The sequence below is a fragment of the Asparagus officinalis genome, chromosome 8 (genome assembly GCF_001876935.1).
Source record: "Asparagus officinalis chromosome 8, Aspof.V1, whole genome shotgun sequence".
In the NCBI taxonomy this organism is placed as follows: domain Eukaryota; kingdom Viridiplantae; phylum Streptophyta; class Magnoliopsida; order Asparagales; family Asparagaceae; genus Asparagus; species Asparagus officinalis.
The window spans coordinates 12,486,302-12,495,106 of NC_033801.1; positions in this window are offsets into that span (position 1 = coordinate 12,486,302).

Below are 8,805 nucleotides of genomic sequence, written 5' to 3' on the forward strand. Positions count from 1 at the left end.
CAAATAAAGAGGATGTGTGCTTGTTCATTTGGGCTTGTTGTCGAGATATGAAGGCTGTTTTTATCCTGAGCCCTCAAGAGAGCAGCCTACTTTTCACTCAATTTCTCTATTGGGGCTGTTTTTGGATTGCAGATTCTGTTACGAGCTTGTTTAGCTCTCTCTTTTTGGGTTTTCGGTGGCTTATTGTGCTCCTTGTTGAGCTGTTAGGCTGTTTTTCAGTTAATATGTTGTTTTTCAGTTTCATTTCTGGTTCGAGCTTGTTTAGCTCTCTATTCTTGGGTATTTTGTGGTCATTTGTGTTGGATTTAATCTAATAAATCTATTTGTGGGCACATATGATTAATCAATGTGTATTGCTATCTTTCAGGATAACCCATTAAAGTGATCAATTAAGTTGGGTTAATTTGGTATTTAAATAAGTCATGGGGTCATATGTGCAGATACCAGGTTGTAATTGTAATTTATTGAAGGGGCTAAATTATAAAAGTACAACATCTATAAATAAGGGGTTATGGTCCCTAACCTAGGGTTACATTCTCTAATTCTCTACACCCCCATCTAGCTAGAGAAATTCGGTTTTAGAGAGAACCCTAAGGTTAGAAGATCCAACACCCAAAATCAAGATCAAGCAATGGATTCAGGTATAAGCTTCCGCTCTCTTTTGATTTTGTTAATCTCTTTGAATTAATCATGGCTATATGGTTTTAGATCTCAAGTTTTATGATGTAGATCTAACAAGTGGTATCAGAGCCACCTTGATTAATTCTTAGGGATTTAAGTTTTATTGGGTTTTTGATCTTAAATCTCTGGTTAAAGATTCATTTTTTGGGTTCGGATGAACAGTAATGTTTGGTGAACAGCACCGAATTTTTTTTTCGGGTGAACAGTAAAGTATTTTTTCGGATGAACAGTAATTGAAAAATCACCGATGAACAGTAACTTTTTGGAATTTTTTGGATTTTTCTTTGATTTTTTCCTTCAATTTTTTCCAATTCTGGATCTGTTTTGAAAATAAAAATCAAAGAATTTTTGGGTTTTGCGGCGGCGGTTTCAATTTGAAACCCTAAGGGTTCATGGCGAAAATTAAGGAGGTGGTTACCTCAAACGAACCTCGCGTTCGTTCAATTTTAACCGAGCTTCGCGCTCGTGAGCCTCGCGCTCAGGATTAAGGTGAGCCTCGCGCTCAAATTTTAACGAACCTCGCGTTCGTTCTAAGGTGAACCTCGCGTTCAACTCAGGTGAGCGTCAAGCTCAATTTTAACGAACCTCGCGTTCGTTCTAAAGTGAACCTCGCGTTCAACTCAGGTGAGCGTCAAGCTCAATTTTAACGAACCTCGCGTTCGTTCTAAGGTGAACCTCGCGTTCAACTCAGGTGAGCGTCAAGCTCAATTTTAACGAACCTCGCGTTCGTTCTAAGGTGAACCTCGCGTTCAACTCAGGTGAGCGTCAAGACGAACCTCGCGTTCGTACTTCAGATGAACCTCGCGTTCGAACTTCAGACGAACCTCGCGTTCGTACTTCAGATGAACCTCGCGTTCGAACTTCAGTTGAACCTCGCGTTCATTTTTTAACCGAACCTCGCGTTCGTACTTCAGACGAACCTCGCGTTCGTACTTCAGACGAACCTCGCGTTCGTACTTCAGACGAACCTCGCGTTCGTACTTCAGACGAACCTCGCGTTCGTACTTCAGACGAACCTCGCGTTCGTACTTCAGACGAACCTCGCGTTCGTACTTCAGACGAACCTCGCGTTCGTACTTCAGACGAACCTCGCGTTCGTACTTCAGACGAACCTCGCGTTCGTACTTCAGACGAACCTCGCGTTCGTACTTCAGACGAACCTCGCGTTCGTACTTCAGACGAACCTCGCGTTCGTACTTCAGACGAACCTCGCGTTCGTACTTCAGACGAACCTCGCGTTCGTACTTCAGACGAACCTCGCGTTCGTACTTCAGACGAACCTCGCGTTCGTACTTCAGACGAACCTCGCGTTCGTACTTCAGACGAACCTCGCGTTCGTACTTCAGACGAACCTCGCGTTCGTACTTCAGACGAACCTCGCGTTCGTACTTCAGACGAACCTCGCGTTCGTACTTCAGACGAACCTCGCGTTCGTACTTCAGACGAACCTCGCGTTCGTACTTCAGACGAACCTCGCGTTCGTACTTCAGACGAACCTCGCGTTCGTACTTCAGACGAACCTCGCGTTCGTACTTCAGACGAACCTCGCGTTCGTACTTCAGACGAACCTCGCGTTCGTACTTCAGACGAACCTCGCGTTCGTACTTCAGACGAACCTCGCGTTCGTACTTCAGACGAACCTCGCGTTCGTACTTCAGACGAACCTCGCGTTCGTACTTCAGACGAACCTCGCGTTCGTACTTCAGACGAACCTCGCGTTCGTACTTCAGACGAACCTCGCGTTCGTACTTCAGACGAACCTCGCGTTCGTACTTCAGACGAACCTCGCGTTCGTACTTCAGACGAACCTCGCGTTCGTACTTCAGACGAACCTCGCGTTCGTACTTCAGACGAACCTCGCGTTCGTACTTCAGACGAACCTCGCGTTCGTACTTCAGACGAACCTCGCGTTCGTACTTCAGACGAACCTCGCGTTCGTACTTCAGACGAACCTCGCGTTCGTACTTCAGACGAACCTCGCGTTCGTACTTCAGACGAACCTCGCGTTCGTACTTCAGACGAACCTCGCGTTCGTACTTCAGACGAACCTCGCGTTCGTACTTCAGACGAACCTCGCGTTCGTACTTCAGACGAACCTCGCGTTCGTACTTCAGACGAACCTCGCGTTCGTACTTCAGACGAACCTCGCGTTCGTACTTCAGACGAACCTCGCGTTCGTACTTCAGACGAACCTCGCGTTCGTACTTCAGACGAACCTCGCGTTCGTACTTCAGACGAACCTCGCGTTCGTACTTCAGACGAACCTCGCGTTCGTACTTCAGACGAACCTCGCGTTCGTACTTCAGACGAACCTCGCGTTCGTACTTCAGACGAACCTCGCGTTCGTACTTCAGACGAACCTCGCGTTCGTACTTCAGACGAACCTCGCGTTCGTACTTCAGACGAACCTCGCGTTCGTACTTCAGACGAACCTCGCGTTCGTACTTCAGACGAACCTCGCGTTCGTACTTCAGACGAACCTCGCGTTCGTACTTCAGACGAACCTCGCGTTCGTACTTCAGACGAACCTCGCGTTCGTACTTCAGACGAACCTCGCGTTCGTACTTCAGACGAACCTCGCGTTCGTACTTCAGACGAACCTCGCGTTCGTACTTCAGACGAACCTCGCGTTCGTACTTCAGACGAACCTCGCGTTCGTACTTCAGACGAACCTCGCGTTCGTACTTCAGACGAACCTCGCGTTCGTACTTCAGACGAACCTCGCGTTCGTACTTCAGACGAACCTCGCGTTCGTACTTCAGACGAACCTCGCGTTCGTACTTCAGACGAACCTCGCGTTCGTACTTCAGACGAACCTCGCGTTCGTACTTCAGACGAACCTCGCGTTCGTACTTCAGACGAACCTCGCGTTCGTACTTCAGACGAACCTCGCGTTCGTACTTCAGACGAACCTCGCGTTCGTACTTCAGACGAACCTCGCGTTCGTACTTCAGACGAACCTCGCGTTCGTACTTCAGACGAACCTCGCGTTCGTACTTCAGACGAACCTCGCGTTCGTACTTCAGACGAACCTCGCGTTCGTACTTCAGACGAACCTCGCGTTCGTACTTCAGACGAACCTCGCGTTCGTACTTCAGACGAACCTCGCGTTCGTACTTCAGACGAACCTCGCGTTCGTACTTCAGACGAACCTCGCGTTCGTACTTCAGACGAACCTCGCGTTCGTACTTCAGACGAACCTCGCGTTCGTACTTCAGACGAACCTCGCGTTCGTACTTCAGACGAACCTCGCGTTCGTACTTCAGACGAACCTCGCGTTCGTACTTCAGACGAACCTCGCGTTCGTACTTCAGACGAACCTCGCGTTCGTACTTCAGACGAACCTCGCGTTCGTACTTCAGACGAACCTCGCGTTCGTACTTCAGACGAACCTCGCGTTCGTACTTCAGACGAACCTCGCGTTCGTACTTCAGACGAACCTCGCGTTCGTACTTCAGACGAACCTCGCGTTCGTACTTCAGACGAACCTCGCGTTCGTACTTCAGACGAACCTCGCGTTCGTACTTCAGACGAACCTCGCGTTCGTACTTCAGACGAACCTCGCGTTCGTACTTCAGACGAACCTCGCGTTCGTACTTCAGACGAACCTCGCGTTCGTACTTCAGACGAACCTCGCGTTCGTACTTCAGACGAACCTCGCGTTCGTACTTCAGACGAACCTCGCGTTCGTACTTCAGACGAACCTCGCGTTCGTACTTCAGACGAACCTCGCGTTCGTACTTCAGACGAACCTCGCGTTCGTACTTCAGACGAACCTCGCGTTCGTACTTCAGACGAACCTCGCGTTCGTACTTCAGACGAACCTCGCGTTCGTACTTCAGACGAACCTCGCGTTCGTACTTCAGACGAACCTCGCGTTCGTACTTCAGACGAACCTCGCGTTCGTACTTCAGACGAACCTCGCGTTCGTACTTCAGACGAACCTCGCGTTCGTACTTCAGACGAACCTCGCGTTCGTACTTCAGACGAACCTCGCGTTCGTACTTCAGACGAACCTCGCGTTCGTACTTCAGACGAACCTCGCGTTCGTACTTCAGACGAACCTCGCGTTCGTACTTCAGACGAACCTCGCGTTCGTACTTCAGACGAACCTCGCGTTCGTACTTCAGACGAACCTCGCGTTCGTACTTCAGACGAACCTCGCGTTCGTACTTCAGACGAACCTCGCGTTCGTACTTCAGACGAACCTCGCGTTCGTACTTCAGACGAACCTCGCGTTCGTACTTCAGACGAACCTCGCGTTCGTACTTCAGACGAACCTCGCGTTCGTACTTCAGACGAACCTCGCGTTCGTACTTCAGACGAACCTCGCGTTCGTACTTCAGACGAACCTCGCGTTCGTACTTCAGACGAACCTCGCGTTCGTACTTCAGACGAACCTCGCGTTCGTACTTCAGACGAACCTCGCGTTCGTACTTCAGACGAACCTCGCGTTCGTACTTCAGACGAACCTCGCGTTCGTACTTCAGACGAACCTCGCGTTCGTACTTCAGACGAACCTCGCGTTCGTACTTCAGACGAACCTCGCGTTCGTACTTCAGACGAACCTCGCGTTCGTACTTCAGACGAACCTCGCGTTCGTACTTCAGACGAACCTCGCGTTCGTACTTCAGACGAACCTCGCGTTCGTACTTCAGACGAACCTCGCGTTCGTACTTCAGACGAACCTCGCGTTCGTACTTCAGACGAACCTCGCGTTCGTACTTCAGACGAACCTCGCGTTCGTACTTCAGACGAACCTCGCGTTCGTACTTCAGACGAACCTCGCGTTCGTACTTCAGACGAACCTCGCGTTCGTACTTCAGACGAACCTCGCGTTCGTACTTCAGACGAACCTCGCGTTCGTACTTCAGACGAACCTCGCGTTCGTACTTCAGACGAACCTCGCGTTCGTACTTCAGACGAACCTCGCGTTCGTACTTCAGACGAACCTCGCGTTCGTACTTCAGACGAACCTCGCGTTTCCAATAACAACAGGAGCTCAACTAAGTCAAAACATATTGACATTAAGTTCCTGGTTGTGAAAGAAAGGGTACAGAGTGGACAGATATCCATAGAGCACATTGGGACAAACTCCATGTTAGCTGATCCTCTTACTAAGGGATTACCACCTAAGGTCTTTCAGGAGCATACTGCTCATATGGGTGTGGTATTATTTGAGGATATTATGTTTTAGTGGGAGTTTGTATTTGTGGTGCTTTATGTTTGTTTGTATTGTCTGATCAGAATAAAGTTTTCAGTTAAGACACTCTGTTACATTATGTTTGGTTTTGACCTCACTAAGGAGGACCAGTTGAAAATAGACATGTACTGATCACATTGCATGTAATTTTCATACTGCACATCCATGATTGATCTATGTCATTTGATTGTATTGGTATATGTGACCATTGATGGGTCGAGTCACGATAAATGTGACGAAGGCCGCTTTGATCCTATATTGATATAGTCAATGGACGAGATTGTTCGGAAATTTGAGCAAAAATATTGTCACCTAGGTTAATAATGTTGGATTTAATCTAATAAATCTATTTGTGGGCACATATGATTAATCAATGTGTATTGCTATCTTTCAGGATAACCCATTAAAGTGATCAATTAAGTTGGGTTAATTTTGTATTTAAATAAGTCATGGGGTCATATGTGCAGATACCAGGTTGTAATTGTAATTTATTGAAGGGGCTAAATTACAAAAGTACAACATCTATAAATAAGGGGTTATGGTCCCTAACCTAGGGTTACATTCTCTAATTCTCTACACCCCCATCTAGCTAGAGAAATTCGGTTTTAGAGAGAACCCTAAGGTTAGAAGATCCAACACCCAAAATCAAGATCAAGCAATGGATTCAGGTATAAGCTTCCGCTCTCTTTTGATTTTGTTAATCTCTTTGAATTAATCATGGCTATATGGTTTTAGATCTCAAGTTTTATGATGTAGATCTAACAATTTGGGCTTGTTGTCGAGTTTTGGAGGCTACTTTTTCAGTTGGTATGCTGATTCGAGCTTGTTTAGCTCTCTATTCTCGGGTATTTTGTGCTCATTTGGGCTTGTTGTCGAGATATGAAGGCTGTTTTTTTGTTGTTATGCTGATTCGAGCTTGTTTAGCTCTTTATTGTTGGGAATTTGGTGAGTACTTGGGCTTGTAGTCGAGCTCCTAAAGCTTTTTTTTAGTTAATATACAGATTCGAGCTAGTTTAGCTCTCTATTGTTGGATATATGGTAGTCATTGGGCTTGTTGTCGAACGATGGATGCTGTTTTGTGGTTATTATGCTGATTCGAGCTTGTTTAGCTCTCTATTGTTGGCTATGTGATTGATATTTTTGCTTGTTGTCGGGTTGTTTTGGCTATTATTTTGGTTTCATGGCTCAATCAAGCTTGTTTAGCTCTATATTGTTAGGAAATAGCCATTAAACTAGCCATTATTAAAATAATAAATATGGTAGTTAACAATTTTCTATAAATTTGACATATGTAACCAAACAAAAGAAAAAGAAAAGTTGCTATTTCTATAAAGTGTGTAGCACATTTTCTTGTTTTGAACCAAACAAGCAAACTTCAAAAAACAAGAAAATTTGTACTTTTTGACTTCCTAAAACTTTTCCTATAATTTTTTTAAGAAATACAAGGAAATCAAATTTTTGATGGAAAACATTTCCTACAATTTATAGAAATGTAACCAAACACCCCCTTGATGTCAAATGTCAAATATGAGAGCAGTATTTTTTATTTAAATTAATTAATTTTTTTGAACAATTGAAATGGATTATGGAGATCCTTTTTATGATTTGGTTATCTTCAAATGTTGAATCTTAGGAATAAAATATATTTAATTAGATTTGTATTACGTATTGATCATATAGGTCCACCTCGAAAAAGGGTCATCCCAGCAAAAGATATAGAGAAATTATTTAGTCCTTTGGAATTTTAATTTTAATTTTTTTTATGACAAGGGAAACTTGGTCACCCCAGCTCAGTTTAACTCCTTCGGAGCCCTTTGTTCCCTTCACATCTACAAGGAGCTACCCTTAATACCAGGGGCTCATCCCTACGGGCAGAGCGCGGGCGAGCAGCGTGGGGACCACCGGGACGCGAACTGATGAGCATACAACGGGCTGAGCTGGATTTGGTGACCAATAAAACCCCGGGTTTCCGTCCCCACCCTTAAACCAAGGGAAAACAGGTGAATGCGGCTACGAGGATTCGAACTCCTGACCAACAACGGGCAATAGCCTGGAGAGATACACTTCCCCATGGAGAGCTACTGACCATGAGTCCCACCCTTAATTTTAATTTTTTTGAATGTATGTAGTTGCAACTTTTCGTATGACTATAGGATGTTGTACATAACCTCACCAGCAAAAACATAATTATAATTCGTATTTGATTTCCACGACAATGTTCAAGAAAATTTAGAAAAATGCTTGAATACATGAAAAACTATTTAAAACCATCACATATTTTAAAAATTATTTTCTCAAATATTGAATAAGAGTAATTGCTTTTTACAAATAATTTCTCAAATATGTGAGCGAATGAAAAAGATTATTTAAAACATACCTTAAAAACACATAGCGATGAATTACGAAATATGATTCAAAGGGCCAAATTAATATAGGAATGATTATGAGAAATTATAAACCCAAAGTTTGAAAACGGTCTTAACTTCGATATCTAAAAGTTTTTTCGTTGCAAAAAAAATTGACCCCAAAGTTTTAAAATTTTAACTTTTGCTAAGTCATGGCAAGGCGTGCGGTTAAACATTCGAACTTTAGGATATTATTATTTCGACTCTAATGAAAAAAAAAATTATTACGGAGCGTTACGAACTGTATTATTAGACTTTAGACTGGCAGTTACTTTATCATCGAGAGTCGAGACGAACGCGCGCGCGCACACCTGGAAAGGGGTACAGAAAGGGTAACTTGGTAATAATACAAAACTCCTCCTAAAAAAGTGCCGGTCAGCGTCCACCGGCTAGCACCCGGAAACCGCGGGCAGAGGAGACCCGTGGACTGAAAGGTGTCGGTCGGTCAGTGGAAAGGACGAGAAGGGCAACAAGTCGCCGACAGAGGACAGCGAGGGTCACATGGGTGTCTCCTCT